Here is a 16,920-nt window from a genome sequence, read left to right on the forward strand (position 1 = left end):
TTCTAAGACTGTAACTTGGAGCTGTATATGGCCAATACAACAGAGTCCTGCTTTTAGTATCAGCAAAGAGACTCCTGTAATCTGTTTCTGACGAATCATCTGGGCTGAGAGCTCCAGATGCCGCCACCACCAATTCAGTCACCCCCAAGGCCTGCTGCTGACTTGTCAGGGCCTGGCCTGTGCTGATGTGTTCTGTGTTGGACTGCACTCCACTCTTACCCCGGTGCGATCTTTCCTGCAGCCTCCTAAGTTGTCTTCTTTTGGACAATTGTTTCACCTTGTCCTTTTATAGATTCAGTCCCTTCAGAATTCCTTTTAAAGCATTATTTTAACATTGTTCAGAGTGGAATTTGGGAGAGCTTGGGTGAGTCCCTGCCTTTACTCTGACATCTTAGCTCTGCCTGTCAACCGTCATTTCGGTTGATTCCCAGGTTCACGTGACCTCTCCATGACCAGGTTCATAATCTGTCTCCTAAATGCCAGTCACAAATTGCCAACTGCCTGGCAGACTTTTCAAGCTGGATGACCTGCAGGCATCCCAAATTCAACATGTGCTGTCATGATTTCCCTGTTACTTTCCAGACCACTATCATCCTTCCTGTCAGCCAAGTCTGAAACCTCCGTGTCTTCCTCGGCCCGTCATTCCCATATCTGTCCCTTATCAAGTCTTATCTTTTCTTTACTACATCTATTGCATCTATTCCTTCCTTCCTTTCAGCTACCATAGCAGTTCAGTCCTTCATTAACTCTTGCCAGAGGGCAGATAGGAGGCGCAGTGGATAGAGCACCGGCCCAGGATTCGGGAGGACCTGAGCTCAAATCTGGCCTCAGACACATAACACTTATGAGCTGTGTGACCCTGGGCAAGTCACTTAACCCCACTACCTAGCCCAAAAAAAAAAACCCTCTTGCCAGGACTCCTGTAATAGCCTTTTAATTGCTCTCTATGCCTCAACAAGTCTCTCCATACTCAAATCCATCTTCTACACAGCTGCCAAGTGATTTTCCTGAAGTATGGTTCTGATCATATTGGCCCCACCCTTCTCAGTTATTTCTAGGGTCTCACTATTAAGTCTGGGATCAAATAGGAACTCTTCTGCTTGGCATTTAAAGCTCTACACCACCTAGTTGCTTTTTTACCTTTTCAGTCTTCTCATACATTGTGCCCTCCCACATACTCAAAGCATGCTGTCCCGTTTTCTGTTGCTCACACACATTACTCTGTTTTCTCTCTTCATACCTTTGCACTGGCTGGCCCCTATGCCTGGAATGCTCTCCCTCCTCTCCTTCTCCCCTTGGAATCCCTGACGTCCTTAGAAATTAATTTCAAATACCACACAGAAAGCCTTTTCCACCACCCCCAGCTGCTAGAGTCCTCTGCCTACTCTGTATGTATCTTGTCGATACAGACAAGTCTCACTTTATGTAAATGGACCTTTCCACAGACGTCTACATAAAGTGATTTTTACCTAATACGAATCTGCCAGAGTACATTGGGAAAGAAGGGAAGGAGAGAGAGAGGATGCCAATGGAGGGAAGGGACTGGCACATATTCAAGGAAATACGGGAGTCAGGGACATAGAGCAGGAGGAGGAATAGCAGGGTGAACCAGCCACACGGGAGTTTGACTTGAACCGAGAAGTAGAAGTAAGGGGTAGGGAGACATGTAGGGGCTGGGCAGGGAGGGCAACAAATGCAGGGAAAGGGGCAGCTACAGACACAAGGTACCCAAGCAAGGACAGATGGAAGACAGACATGCTGGGTCAGACACAGGAGGTAGGTGTGCAGAGAGGGAAAGTGTCTCCTTTTCTAATGCTGGAGGTCTAAAGCCAAGCCCCTACCTGGCAGCAGCACTCTCTCTGGTTCTTCTACTTTCACTTGGAGTGGTTTTGTAAAGAGTTTTTTTAAGTTATTTTCAGGGGGGGGTGGATTAAAATTGAATATGGGGGTGGATAGTGAGAGAGAGAGAGAGAGAGAGAGAGAGAGAGAGAGAGAGAGAGAGAGAGAGAAAGAGAGAGTAAGGAACTGAGGATGAAACCTAGGCTGTGAACCTGGAAGGCTGGAAGGATGGCAGTGTTCTTGACAACAAATAGGCAAGTTTGGAAGGAGGGGATGGCTTGGGGAGAAAGATAAAGAGCAGTTTTGGACATGTTGAGTTAAAGATGCCTATAGCACATTCAGTTTGACCTGTTTAATAAGCACCTTGAGATGTGAGGCTGAAAGTGAGCAGTGAGGTTAGAACTGGATGAGAAGATCTGAGGATCATCATCATAGAGACAATAATCGAATTCGTGGGAATTGACGAGATCACCAAGTGAAAGCAAATAGAGGAAGGAGAGAAGAGGGCCCAAAGCAGCATCCTGTGTGACACCCACAGTTGGAGAGGGCAAACCTGAATAAAGATCCAGCAAAGGAGCCTGAGAAGGAGATCCAGGAGAGAGTAGTGTCATGAAAACCTGGAGAGAAAAGAGCATCAAGAAGAGATTGTTGACTATGTCGAAGGCTACAGGGAGGTCAAGAAAGATGAAGACTGAGCACAGACTATTGGACTTGGTAATCAAGGGACTGCTGGTAGTTTTTGAAGAGAGAAGTTTCAGTTGAATGATGAGATCAGAAGCCAGACTTCAGAGTTAAGAAGAGAGTGAGAGGAAAGGAAGTAAAGGTACCTATTGTAGTGAACCTTCTTAAGGAGTTTAGCCACAAAAGGGAGGAGAGATATGGGGTGATAGATAGCATAAATTGATGAATTAAGTGAGGGTTTTTTGAAGATGAGACATAGACGTGTTTGTAGGCAATAAGGAAGCAGCCTCCCAAACAGGGAGCGATGAATGATAAATGAATGGGAATAATAGAAAGGATGTTTGCTGGATGGAGAAGATGGGACAGAAGTGGAATGCTTGCAGAAATGTTTTCCTTGGCAAGAAGAAGGGCCACTTCTTCATGTGAGACAGGGGTGAAGAAAGAGATGGTGGCAGAAGGGTCTACATGATGTGAGATTAAGAGAAAGGGAAAAGAGGGAATTTTCACTGAATAGCCTCAATTTTTTTTTCTTATTAAATATCAAATGAGATTCTCAGCTGAGATGGCGGGGGAAAGAGGGAACCATGAGGCGTGTGAGGAGGGATGAAAGGGTTTGGAAGAGCCACTGTGGTGAGTGAGATAATAACTTAATTAGGGAGGTGTAAAAGGATTGCCTGGTAGCAGTGGGGCCCCAGGTATGACAATGTAACATTAATTTGTAGTCGACAGCATTGTTTCATGATTGTCTCCAACTTCATTCAGTAGCCTGTGTGTCAAAGTGAAGACAGAGGATTATAGATGTGATCCAAGTTAAATGCTTAATAAATATTTGCCGACTGATTGACAAAAAAATACAACTCCTTTTCCCTCAGTTTTCCTTATCTACCTTAGCTCATTCTAAACATTAGTATTCTTGTCAGTATCATTATAGGACTCTATTTTTTTGCACCCTATTGCACCCTTCCTGTTACCTGCCTTTGCTTTGATCTTCTGTATATCTCCTTTTCAAAAAATCTAATTTGGTGATTGAATTCTATGTATACTCACTTCAATCTCTTTAGAAAACTTCTCCACCACCACTCTATTTGCTCCTCGTTGGAATTGTTTTTCTTTGTTATCTTCAGAATTCACTTTTTTAAGCTTGCTTTCTAAGCTTCCTGGACCAACTTCTATTAAATTTAGGCTGTGGAATTCTTCCTGACCTTTCTCTGAACCTTTTGACCTCTGCTTTCCAAAAATCTGAAGGACACATTAGAATATAACTAATTTCCTCTCCTCTATATTCTATCTTTCCTTTTCCTCTCATCTATCTATATTCTGAGATGAAGTTGCCACTTCTCCACAAGAGTGGAGCAGGTGGAATGTGAGTTCAATTTCAGGCTTCTGAAGTTTGTGGGAAGGATGGCTAGTAGCAGACTGAAATGTGCAATTAGAGGTCAAGAGAAAGAAAAGCTAGTCCTAAAGGCATAGATTTGAGAATGAATAACTAAAGTCATGAGGGTAGGTGAGTTTTCTTATGGCAAGAACACAGAGAATACTCCTGGAACAAAACTTGGGGAATGTCAACAGTTAGGAACTGTAACCTTCAAGAACACAAATTAGAGGAATCATTTGGGATGGAAGCTAGATTATAGGAGAGTCAGAAGAAAATAAATAGTGAAAAGATGGAACTCAGATGCTATTGGTCAGTTTCGGCATACCAGTGGAAACCACGTCCCAGAAATGAGGCAATCTTGATTTATTGTTCTTATTTTGCCAAGAATAAGAAAAACACAGCATCCAGTACAATGACTTAGGAAACATAGGATTTAGAGCTGCAAGGGAACTCAGGGATGATCTAGTGGCTAGCCCAAGTTCCTCATTAAACTCAGCGAGTTTAGATGATCTGCCCAGAATCTGATAGGTAGGAGATAGAACAACCACAATTTAATCTAAGCCCTCTGTCTCCAAATTAAGTGTTCCTTCATCCTATTTCAATGCTGTCTTCTCTCCCTGAATCCCACAGCACAAGCCAATAATGAAATTAGAACTAGATTACTTATTCCCCCTTAAGATCTCCTCCCACCAGAGTATAGAAAGATATCGTAGAATTTCAAAATTGGAAGGGACCTCAGGAGTGGCATAGTCTAATGTATATGTGAAAAGGAATCCTTTCTAAAACATCAGCAAGTTACTGATTCCTACAAGCTAGCCTTGGATTCAAATTTAGCACAAGGGTTTTATATTTCTTTTCAGAAAAGAATTCAGATTTTTTCTTTTTCTTCCCTCCTTTTTTCCTTTGCTCCTTTTTTCCTTCTTTCCTTACTTTGTCCCCCCCGCCCATATTCCTTCCCAGGCTAGAAGTACAGCAGCCACTTACAAGCTCAATCCCAGTACAGATCAGGATTGGAGCTCTGACCTGTTCCATTATTCTAATCTCAGTCACTTTATTCCTCCTTAGGCAGGCTGGTAGACCCCTACTCCCAGGAGCTCATCATATTTGTGCCATATTTAGTGCAGATACCCAATCAGCTTTAACCATATGGTAACTCAAAGCTCCTGAGATCTTCCAGTCTCAACCTTTCCAGTAGCAGGAGTATACATGGTGAAAATCTGAGATATTGTGATATCTATCCACATATATTTATAAGCTCCCTTGTTTTCTACTTTATTCCCTCACCTCTCTCATCCCACCAAGGCATATGAGGGAAAGAAATGGCAGCTACCAGGCAATCAGGATAGACAGGGGTGGGGAATCTGCAGCCTCAAGGCCACATGTGGCCTTCTAGGTCCTCAAGTGTGGCCCTTTGACTGAATCCAAACTTCACAAAACAAATCCTCTTAATATAAGGATTTGTTCTGTAAAACTTGGACTTAGTCAAAAGGCCACACTTGAGGACCTAGAAGGCCACATGTGGCCTTGAGGCCAGAGATTCCCCACCCCTGGGATAGAGGACGATCATACCTTGGAGTAATAGCACAGATTCTGGCTGTATTACTCTAAGAGTTAAGCAGCATTCAAATCCTTCCCCCAGCCCAGTCCTAAAGGAGTTAATGGTTCTGCCTATGAGACACAAAAATAAAAAGGCTTAAATCCAATTAAAAAGACTTCAGAAGTAAGTCAGGCATAAAAGTGTTCAAGAATCTCTATGACTGAATTCTTTTAATTGACAAATGATACTGCCATCATTGTAGACAGGGTAACATATCTAACTCTTCTGATTTTATATCTGTAAATGAGGCCTCCAGGAAGCCCTCCAGGAAAAGAAGATCAATACCAAAAGAAACATTCCATTTCATTTACCTTTTATCAATTTAAGTTCCCATTGGAATAGTGTTTTCTCCCCTCCTCTTCTCTCTCCATAGGGCCAATTCTCAATTATTCAACAAACGTTTATACAGTCATAGTGAGTAGGATGGATCCACAGATAATCCTCAAACCTACCGTGACCAAAAGTTGAAAGCTTTTTACTCAAACAAACCTCTAACTGACTGGAATTTTGCTTCCTTACTGTTTCTCAGATGGTGGGGGTGGGGGTGGGGGATTGGTGGGAGAGAAATGAACCATGAAATAATCTGAAAAAATAAAGGGCCTGAAAAAAAAATCCATAAACTGGGCAACCTGCTACATTTAAAAAAAAAACAGCTTTACTCAGTTCATATTAAAAGAAGATGGAACAAGACTCGGAGAAAGCATATTTGTGCTTTAATGGTGCATTAATGCTGAGGGTGAGGGGTATGCCAGTGAAGGCACAGTCCTAAGAGCATACCTAGGTTTGCTTTTGTGGAGTAGACATAGTATACCCAATATTCCCTGCTAGGCTTCAATCCAGCACATAAAGGCTTGTTGAGCATTTTTCTGGTCATAAATGACTCTGAGGGAGGGATTTGGACTGGTTCTGTGTGGGCATAAGCAATCTTCTGGTTGGCCAGAAGAGCCAGAAGAGCTGATGACTTAGTAGACACTGAGCCAGAAGTGAACTCATCCATAAAAGAATGGATATGCCTCCTCCCTTGTCTCTTTCATGCTTTTGCTTTCTGAAGCTGGCAAGATGGGAACTACTATGAACTGCTTGGGGTGGGTTGGGGGTAGCAATAGGGCAGCAGCTTACCTTTTCTCCCACCTGACCAACACGTGTCCAAGAATACATGGTGCCCTATTTATTTTGTCTTTATTCTTTCCTAATCTTAGGTGAACAAGTCTTTCCAGAGAAGAGTGCTCATGTGACCGGGGAGGCCAGAAGATCCATCAAAGCAATTACAAATCCAATACTGACAGCAGTGGCAATCGAGTCTGGGCAGCTAGATGTCATAGTGGAGAGAGTGCTGGGCCTGGAGTCAGGAAGACCCGAGTTAAAATCCAGCCTTGGACACTTACTAGCTGTGTGATCCTGGGCAAATCATTTAACCCTGTTTGGTCAGTTTCCTCATCTGTAAAATGAGCTAAAGAAGAAAATGGCAAACCACTCCAGTATCTTTGACAAAAAAAGCCTGAGCAGAGCCACAAAGAGTCAGATACGATTGAACGACAGCAAGCGGCAACAACAAAGAGGCAGTGTAAGAAATGGAATAAATAGTGTTATTCCAACACAGAAAAGTGAATGCCAAGAAATAAAGCATCGTAGAATGATTGTAACAGAATAGAATAACTTGTCACTACCCTGTAATCAATCAAGGCTGATTTTCTTCAAGGCTTGTTGGGATATTTGCAAAAAGTTTCTTCATAAAGGCTCTCAGTCATTTTATATTCCATCTCTATTGAGAACAATTGGATCAATACCAACTGGGCTCTCTATTTCCAGTGGCCTCTTCTGTCTATCTTTTTTCTATCTTTCTATCTGTCACTCTCTCTTTCTCTGTCTCTCTGAATCTCTTTCTGATTGTCTCTCCCTCTGTATCTCTCCCTCTCTCTCTCTCTCTCTCTCTCTCTCTCTCTCTCTCTCTCTCTCTCTCTCTCTCTCTCTCCCTTTCTCTCTTCCCCTCCACCACATGCACCCTACTTATTGGGTGTCTGGGAAAGGGAATATGTCAGTTTTTTTCAGGACTTCACAAGGCCCTATTACTATTTACTTTGGTAAGTAAAGAAGATACAAACGGGAAGTGGTCTCATCCTAGGCACAGACTTGCTTAGGAGCTCATGACTTGTGGCTGAGGTAAGTGGTTAGAGCCAGGTAAGGGCCACCCTCTCTTGCTCTACTCTCTAGACCACCCGGATGAAGTTCTCACACTCTGAAGCTGGAGGAAGAGGACCTGATGGGAAAGACTTTTACCTCTAAGTCAGAAGGCAAGCAAAAGACCTTGTGTCACTACCCGGTATTAATGTCTGAGTCATCACGGCCAACAGGAAGCACTCAGAAGATATCTGCACATGTTCTCAAGAGGTGAATGAGGCAAGGGGAGCATCCTTCTTTCATATATGCTCAAAGGCAAATCTAAGCTTCCGTGTAATTGTGTGCTTGACTGGAATTTAGCTGAATCTGCCCCAAAGAGGGGAGGGTAGCAAAGAGAGAGGTACAACAATTGCAAGAATGAGAGGTATCTGGTGTAATTTGCCTCAATAGTCAATGATGTCTCTCTCCATCTCTGTTCTGCCCACTCCACTCCAAAAGGAGCCCTACCCGACATGATCCTGCAAGCTTCTGGCTAAATGTCTGACTTGCCTTTCTACTTATGTCTTTGTTTTGTCCTTAAAGGGGTCTAGAAGTGCCAATGCCCCAAGCAATTTATTCTTTATTGCTTTTCCAGGAGAGACAAGATTAAAGGAATATTGACTAGGTACATTGGACTTTCCCATAGCTCGATTCCAGCTTTCAGGCAATTCCAGTCCTTAATGAGATTATGAAGTAGGTAAAGCTTAGCTCAGCCTTCTCTCCTTTGTTGCCCCTCCTCTATACACCCAGTGCCTACATGTCTTCTCCTGGCCCTCCAGTGTGGCATTCTATCCACCCATGTCCTTTCCCATGCTTCAGAATGTTTTCAAGTCCTTATCCAATCAAATAATCTTATTCAATCCCATTCCCTTTCATGTGTCATATTAGAAAATAAATTTGATGAACTAATACAGGCCAGGGTATTAATGATTAATAAAAGCTTAATATATTAGCCCTTCAAGGGTCTTTAATGGTGGAATATCAGGCAGTATGAGGGTAGAGCTTGGAATAGGCATGACACTTACGATGCCCTTCAAACCACATAGCTAACTTCATGCTCCTAAAAGTAATACTTGCCCTGCTTTGGGCCCTGTGAAAAGTAAAATGTAAATAATGGAAGCCTTTCAACAAATGAACCTTCTCTGAGTTTTTATAAAGAAACTTGGGGGTCCTAAGTGGATAGCAATATGGCAAGTGTTTGGCTCAGAGAAAAAGAAAGAGTGAAAGTAGATTAAGGCGCTGCTGCTGAGATCAGGGGTTAATAGCCTCTGAGAAAGAAGGTGGATAGAGGACCCAAGGGACCCACTCACACAGCCTACAAAGACTCCAATTGTCACTGCCCCTGTAGTCTGAGTGGAATTTCCCCAGATAAACCCTTATCAGCAAGTCACATTTCTACTGACTCAGCTATCTTCCATTATGGTCATTGCTTTCATTCACCAATGGAATGCATCTTGGAGTAAGGCATCCTGTGGGATGTGGGAAATTTTAGCATAGTCCCAAGTGATCCTCTGGACTGGGGTGGGGGGGTGTTTAACATTTTTGTGTGTCATGAAGATCCTTTTGGCAGTATCCTCAGAAAAAAAAATGTTTTTAAATGCATGCAATAAAATAAATGTGATCACAAAGGAAAACAATTACACTGAAATACAGTTATTAAAGGGGAGCTAGATAGAGCCCAGAGTCAGGAAGACCTGAGTTCAAATCTGGCCTTAGATACTTACTAGCTGTGTGACCCTGGGCTAAAGTCACTTAACCCTATTTACCTCAGTTTCTTCATCTGTAAGATGAGCTGAAGAAGGAAATTACAAACCTCTCCAGTATCTTTGCCAAGAAAATCCCAAATGGGCTCACAAAGAATTAAGCATGACTAAAACGACTGAACTACAATTATTAAAACAACAGCCCAGGTTCGCAGATCCCAGGTTAAGGACCCCTACTCTTGAGCTTAAAAGCCCAGATTTGAAATTCTCAATTGAAGTTGAATTCTGCAGACTGAGCAGCAACTTGGGATTTCATTCTTAAATCTTTGGTTTGCATTTCAGCTGATGGCTATAAACAGGACCCATGTGACTCACTTTTGGAGATCCCTATTTGAGCCAAGTTTGGAGTCCAGATCTTTTCATTAGCTATCCCCTTTGGCTGCACTCTATCCCTCCTCATCTCTGCCTCCTGTCTTCCCTGGCTTCCTTCAAGTTAGCTCAGATTCTGCCTTCCATAAGAAGCCCTTCCTAAGTCCTTCTGCTACCCTCCCCTCCACTACTAGTGCCTTCCCTCTGATATTACCTTCAATTACTCTCTCTATATCTTATGTACATGGTTGTTTGCATGCTATCTCCCCCATAACTATGGGAGATCCCCGAAGGAAAGGACTGTTTTTATCTTTCTTTGGGTCCTTAGAGCTTAGCTCAGTGTCTGGCTCATAGTAAGCACTTAACTTACTGACCTGGCTTGAATCCAGTCCTGAGGGCTCAGTCATCATACAGACAGTATTGATGACATCCACCACAAGTGAGCTAACTAGCTATTAAGAATGGGCATCTTGGGGGCAGCTAGGTGGCACAGTGGATAGAGCACTGGCCCTGGAGTCAGGAGGACCTGAGTTCAAATCTGGCCTCGACACATAACACTCACTAGCTGTGACCCTGGGCAAGTCATTTAACTGCATAGCCAAAAACAAACAAACAAACAAGAAGAATGGGCATCTTGATTGTTGGTGGGGTTGTGAACTGATCCAACCATTCTAGAGAGTATGCCCAAAGGGCTATAAAACTGTGTATACCTTTTGATCCAGTATCACTACTAGTTCTGTTTCCCAAAAAGATCATATAAAAGGGAAAAGGACCCATATGTACAAAAATATTTATAGCAGCTCTTTTTGTGTTGGCAAAGAATTGGAAATTGAAGGGATGCCCATCAGTTAGGGAATGGCTGAACAAGTTGTGGTATACGAATGTAATGGAATACTATTATACTATAAGAAGTGATGAGCAGGATGTTCTCAGAAAAACCTGAAAAGACTTACATGAACTGATGCTGAATGAAGAGACCAGAACCAGGAGAACACTGCACACAATAATAGCAACATTATGTGAAGACCAACTTTGATAGACTTAGCTCTTCTCAGCAATGTAATGATCTAAGACAATTCCAAAAGACTCATGATGGGAAATGCTATCCACAACCAGAGAAAGAACTATGAAGTCTGAATGCAAATCGAAACATGCTATTTTTTTCTCTTTTTTTCCCTTTCTCTCTCTGGTTTTTCTCTTTTGTTCTGATTCTTCTTTCACAACATGACTAATGTGGAAATATATTTAATATGACTGTACATGTATACTCTGTTTCAGATTGCATGCTATCTTGGGGAGGGAGGAGGGAAGGAGGAGGGAAATCAAAATCTTATAAAAGTGAATGATGAAAACTAAAAATAAGTAAACTAAGCAATCGTAAAACTCTAATTTTTTTAAAATGAACATCCTGGGGGGAAATAGGCAAAGATGGGGTAAAGATGTGGCTTGTTTGAACAACTGTCCACAGACATTATGTAACAGTGGGAAACATTCTTGGAATCTGGCCTCTTCTACTGCTACAAGTGCCCTGGCTCCTTTCTAGGGCTACATGGCCTGTTTCTTAAGCTCTCTCCTGGTGACCCATATGCTTTGACTTATTCCAGTAGGTGACTTGAAAAAGAGCATCTACCACCAAATACTTCTGGTGCTTCCCTATATATTCTCCTTGAATCTTTGTATGTATCAAGCACTATATTGCTATGGTCATTTACTACTATATATTGTGCACCTAATCTGTTCCACTGATAAACCACTCCATTTCTTAGCCACACCAGATTGTTTTTATGACTACCACTTTATAATATGATTTGAAATCTACTACTGCTAGGATGTCTTTCTTCACACTTTTTTTTCATTGATTTCCTAGATATTCTTGACCTTTTGTTCTTCCTGAATAAGTAGGTTGACTTAGGTAGAATCATCAGTTTTATTTACTGGCTTGACCTACCCATGAGCAATTAATATTTTGCCAGTTATTAAAATCTGTCTTTGTTGATTTTGTAATTGTGTTCAAATAATTCCTGGGTATGTCTCAATAGGTAGACTCCCAAGTATTTCATAATGTTTAAGTTATTTAAAATGGAATTTCTATTTCTATCTCTTCCTGTTGGGTTGTGTTGGTGATATATAGAATTGTTGATGGTTTATGTGGGTTCATTTTATATCTTGCAACTCTGCTAAAGCTGTTAATTGTTTCAACTGTTTTGTTTTTTAGTTTATTCTCTAGGGTTATCTAACTATACCATTGTATCTTCTACAAGAAATGATAGTATTGTTCTCTAATTGTCTATTCTTATTCCTTAGATTTCTTTTTCTTGTCTTTTTGCTATAGCTAGTATTTAAGTACAGTACTGAATAATAATGGTGATAATGGGCATCCCTGCCTTACCCCTAATTTTGCTGGGAAGGCTTCTAGTTTATCCCGATTATAGATAATGTTTGCTGATGGTTTTAGATAAATACTACTTATCATTTTAAGGAAAGCTCCATTTATTCCTTGCTCTCTAGTGTTTTTAATAGAAATGAGTTCTACTTTTTTCAAATATATTTTGAAATATATTTGCATCTATTGAGTTAATCATATGATTTCTGTTGGGTTTGTTATTGATGTGGTCAATTATAGTGATAATTTTCCTAATATTGAACTAGCCCTATATTCCTGATATAAATCACATCTGGTCATAATGTATGATTTTTGTGTTACATTGCTATAGTCTCTTTGCTAGTATTTCATTTAAATTTTTTGCATCACTATCCTTTAGGGAAATTGGACTGTAGTTTTCTTTCTCTGTTTTCGCTCTTCTTGGTTTAGGTATCAATACCATATTTATATCATGAAAAGAATTTGTTAGGACTCCTTCTTTGTCTAATTTTCCAAATAGTTTCTATAGTATCATAATTAATTGTTCTTTAAATGTTTGGTAGAATTGACTTATGAATCTCTTTGATGAAAGTAATTTTTTTAGGGAGTTCATTGATGGCTTGTTCAATTTTTTTTTCTAAAAAGGGGTTAAGTATTCTATTTCCTCTTCTGCTAATCTGGAAAATTTATACTTTTGTAAGGAGTCATTCATTTCACTTAGATTGTTAGATTTATTGGCATGTAATTGGGTAAAGTAGCTCCTAATAATTGCTTTGATTTCATCTTAATTGACAGTGAATTCATCCGTTTTGTTTTTCATACTAGTCATTTGATTTTCTTCTTTCTTTTTGTAATCAAATTAACCAATAGCTTATCTATTTTGTTGGGTTTTTCATAAAACCAGCTTCTCATTTCATTTATCAATTCAATGGTTTTCTTATTCTTGATTTTATTAATCTCTCCTTTGACTTTCAGGATTTCCAAATTGGTCTTTAATTGGGGATTTTTAATTTGTTCTTTTTCTAGTGGTTTTTTTTCAGTCCCATACCCAATTCATTGATCTGCCCTTGCTCTGTTTTTTTGTGAAAGTATTTAGAGATATAAATTTTCCTTTAAGTACTGCTTTGGCTGCATCCCATAAATTTTGGTATGTTGTCTCATTGTCATTCTCTTCAGTGAAATTGATTGTTTCTATGATCTCTTCTTTGACCCACTAGTTCTTTAGGATTAGATTATTTAGTTTCCAATTCATTTTCTTTTTTTTGGCTAGGCAATGGGGTTAAGTGATTTGCCCAGGGTCACACAGCTAGTAAATATTATGTGTCTGAGGCTGGATTTGAACTCAGGTCCTTCTGAATCCAGGGCCGGTGCTCTATCCACTGCCCCACCTAACTGCCCCCTCCAATTTATTTTTAATCTGTGTTCCCACAACCTTTTATTAAGTGTAAATTTTAATTGCATTATGATCTGAAAATGGTACACTCCATATTTGTGCTTTTTTGCATTTTGTTGTAAAGTTTTTATGTCCTAATACCTGGTTAATTTTTGTGTAGGTGTCATGTACTTCTAAGAAAAAGGTATATTCCTTCCTATTCCCATTCATTTTTTTCCAAAGATTTATCATATCTAACTTTGCTAAAATTCTATTCACCTGCTTAACTTCTTTCTGTTTTTTTAAAATTACATTTATCTAGTCTGAGAGGGAAAAGTTGAGGTTCCCACACTTACACAATAGTATAATTTTACTGTATTTCCCCCTGTAACTCATTTAACTTCTCCTTTAAAGATTTAGATTTAGGTGGATATGTTTGGTATTGACATTACTTCATTGTCCACGGTATCTTTTAGCAAGGTGTAGTTCCTTTCTTTATTTCATTTAATTAGAGCTGGTTTTGCTTTTGCTTTGTTTGAGATTATACTTGTTACCCAGTGGGTTTTCTTTTCACTAAAGCACAATAAATTTTGCTCCAGTCTTTTACCTTTACTCTGTGTGTATCTCCCTGCTTCAAATGTTTTTCTTATAAACAACATATTGTAGGATTCTAGTTTTTAGTCCACTTTACTATCCACTTTCTATTTTATGGATGAGTTCATCCCATTCACATTCACAGTTATGATTATTGTGTATTTTCCTCTATCTTACTTTCCCATTTTCCTTCTCTCCTCTCTTTCTAACCTGTCCCTCCTCGAAAGTGTTTTACTTTTGACCATTGCCTCCCCTAATCCACCTTCTCTTCTATTAGCCTTATCCTTCTTTTATCTCCTTCCTCTCCTACTTCCTTGTAGGATAAGATAGATTTCTATACCCACCTGAGTGTGTATGTTTTTCCCTCTTCGAGCTAATTCTGATGAGAGTAAGGTTCAAGCACCTCCTGCCTGCACCCCTTCCCTATTTCCTCCTCTACTTTTAAGCTCTTCCTTTTCTGTCTCTTTTATATGAGACAATTTTCCCCATTCTTCCTCTCCTGTTCCCCTTCTCCCAGTACATACCTCTTTCTCACCTCTTAATTTTATCTTTTTGGATATCATTTGATCTTTAGTCAACTCATACTCATGTCCTCTATCTATGTATACACCTTCTAACTGTTAATAATGTTAAAGTTCTTAGGAGTTACAAGTATCAATTTCCTGTGCACACAGTTAAACCTTATTGACTCCCTTATGATTTCTCTTTCTTGTTTATCTTTTTATGCTTCTTTTGAGTCTTACATTTGAAAGTCAAATTTTCTATTTAGCTCTGGTCTTTTCACCAGGATTGCTGGAAAGCTCTCCGTTTCATTAAATCTCTGTTTTTTCCCCTGAAGGATTATACTCACTTTTGCTGGATAGGTGATTCTTGGTGATAATCCTAGCTCCTCTGCCCTCTGGAATATCATATTTGATGCCCTCTAATACTTCAAAGTAGAAGATGCTAAACCTTGTGTGATCCAGAATGTAGCTTCACAATACTTGAATTGTTTCTTTCTGACTGCTTGCAATATTAGTCTTTGACCCAGGACCTCTGGAATTTAGTTATAATATTGCTGGGAGTTTTCATTTGATGATCTCTTTCAGGAGGTATTTGGTGGATTCTTTCCATTTCTGTTTTAACCTCTGGCTCAGGAATACCAGGGCAGTTTTTCTTGAAAATTTCTTGACAGATGATGTCTAGGCTCTTTTCTCTTTTAAAATCACGGCTTTCAGGTAATGAAATAATTCTTAAATTACTTCTCCTCAATCTGTTTTCTTTCTTTTTTTATCTTTTTTTTATTTTTTAAATTTATTTCTTTTTAATTTTCAACATTTACTTCCATAGGATTTTGAGTTCCAAATTTTCATCCCATCTCACCCCTCCCCCCACCCAAACTCTGAATATCCCTTCCCCTAGTCTACCCTCCCTTCTATCTCTCCCTCACTTCTCTTATCCTCTTCCACTTCTATTTTCCTGTTGGTCAGGATAGATTTCTGTACCCCATTTCGTGTGTTTCTTATTTCCCGGTTGCATGTGAAAACATTTTTTTTAATGCGTGTTTTTAAAACTTTGGGTTCCAAATTTTCTCCCTTCCTCCCTCCCCACCCACCCTTACTGAAAAAGCAAGCAACTTAATATAGGTTATACATGTGCAGTTATGCAAAACACTTCCATAGTAGTCATGTTGTAAAAAACTATTTCCCTTAATCCTATCTCACCACCACCCACATTTATTCTATTCTTTCGTTTGACCCTGTCCCTCCTCAGAAGTGTTTGCTTCTGATTACCCCCTTTCCCAATCTGCCCACTTCTCTGTCATTCCCCTGCTCTCTTGTCCCCTTCCCCCTATTTTCCTCTAGGTTAAGACAGATTTCCATACCCAATTGAGTGTGTATGTTATTCCCTCCTTAAGCCAAATCCTATGAGAATAAGATTCATTCATTCCCTCTCACTTCCTCTGTTTCCCCTCCACAGTAAGAGCCTTTTCTTTTCTGTTTTTTTGTGAGATAATTTACCCTGTCCTACCTCTCTCTTTTTCCTTCTCCCAGTATAATCCTCTCTCACCCCTTAATTTTATTCTCCAGATATGACCCCTTCATCTTCAACTCACCCTGTGCCCTCTATCTATCTATTTATATCTATATATACATACATATACTTTTTTCCCTCCAACTACCTTACTACTGACAAAGGTCTCATTAGTTATAAATATCATCTTTCCACACAGGAATGTAAACAGGTTCAACCCTAATAAGTCTCTTATGATTTTTCTTTCCTGTTTACTTCTTCATGTTCTACTTGAGTCTTGTATTTGAAAGTCAAATTTTCTATTTAGCTCTGGTCTTTTCATCAAGAATGCTTGAAAGTCCTCTATTTCACTGCATGACCATTTTTACCCCTGAAGGATTGTACTCAGTTTTGTTGGGTAGGTGATTCTTGGTTGTAATCCTGTCTCCTTTGCCCTCCAAAATATTATATTCCATGCCCTCCAGTCCCTTAATGTAGAAGTTGCTAAATCTTGTGTTATCCTGATTGTGTTTCCACAATACTTGAATTGTTTCCTTCTGGCAGCTTGTAATATTTTCTCCTTGACCTGGGAACTCTGGAATTTGGCTACAATATTCCTAGGAGTTTTCCTCTGGGGATCTCTTTCAGGAGGAGATCGGTGGATTCTTTCAATTTCCATTTTGCCCTCTGGTTCTAAAATATCAGGGCAGTTTTCCTTGATAATTTCTTGAAAGATGATGTCTAGGTTCTTTTTTTGATCATGACTTTCAGATAGTCCAATAATTTTTAATTTATCTCTCCTGGACCTATTTTCCAGGTCAGTTGTTCCAATAAGATATTTCACATTGTTTTCTAATTTTTCATTCTTTTGGATTTGTT

This window comes from Phascolarctos cinereus, unplaced genomic scaffold, assembly GCF_003287225.1.
Source record: "Phascolarctos cinereus isolate Bilbo 61053 unplaced genomic scaffold, phaCin_HiC Scaffold_3;HRSCAF=262, whole genome shotgun sequence".
In the NCBI taxonomy this organism is placed as follows: domain Eukaryota; kingdom Metazoa; phylum Chordata; class Mammalia; order Diprotodontia; family Phascolarctidae; genus Phascolarctos; species Phascolarctos cinereus.